The sequence below is a fragment of the Lupinus angustifolius genome, chromosome LG09, assembly GCF_001865875.1.
Source record: "Lupinus angustifolius cultivar Tanjil chromosome LG09, LupAngTanjil_v1.0, whole genome shotgun sequence".
Taxonomy (NCBI): Eukaryota; Viridiplantae; Streptophyta; class Magnoliopsida; order Fabales; family Fabaceae; genus Lupinus; species Lupinus angustifolius.
In genome coordinates this window covers 4,131,896-4,132,615 of record NC_032017.1, presented here as the reverse complement: position 1 = coordinate 4,132,615, position 720 = coordinate 4,131,896, and positions in this window count along the sequence as shown.

Below are 720 nucleotides of genomic sequence, written 5' to 3'. Positions count from 1 at the left end.
TCCTCATCCTCATTCACATCCTCATCCTATCCTCATCCTCATCCTCGTCCTCATCCTACCCTATCCTCATCCTCGTCTTCATCCTATCCTATCCACATCTTATCGTGATCCTCATCCTCATCCTATCCTCATCCTTATCCTATCCTCTTCCACAACCTCATCCTCATCCTATCCTTATCCTATCCTATCCTCATCCTCATCCTCACTCTCTTCCACATTCTCATTCTCATCCTCATCTTATCCTATCCCCATCCTCGTCCTCATCCTATCCTATCCACATCTTATCCTGATCCTGATCCTCATCCTATCCTATCCGCATCCACATTCTCATCCTCATCCTCTTCCACATTCTCATCCTCATCCTCATCCTCATCCTCATCCTCTCTTATCCTCATCCTCGTCCTCATCCTATCTTATCCACATCTTATCCTAATCCTCATCCTCATCCTATCCTCATCCTCATTCTATCCTTTCCTCAACCTCATCCTCATCCTATCCTCATCCTCATTCTATCCTTTCCTCAACCTCATCCTCATCCTATCCTCATCCTCATTCTATCCTTTCCTCAACCTCATCCTCATCCTATCCTCATCCACATCCTCATCCTCATCCTCGTCCTCCTCCACATCCTATCCTCATCCACTTCTTACACTCATCCTATCCTCATCCTTATCCTCATCCTCATCCTATCCTCATCCTCATTCTCATACTCATCCTATC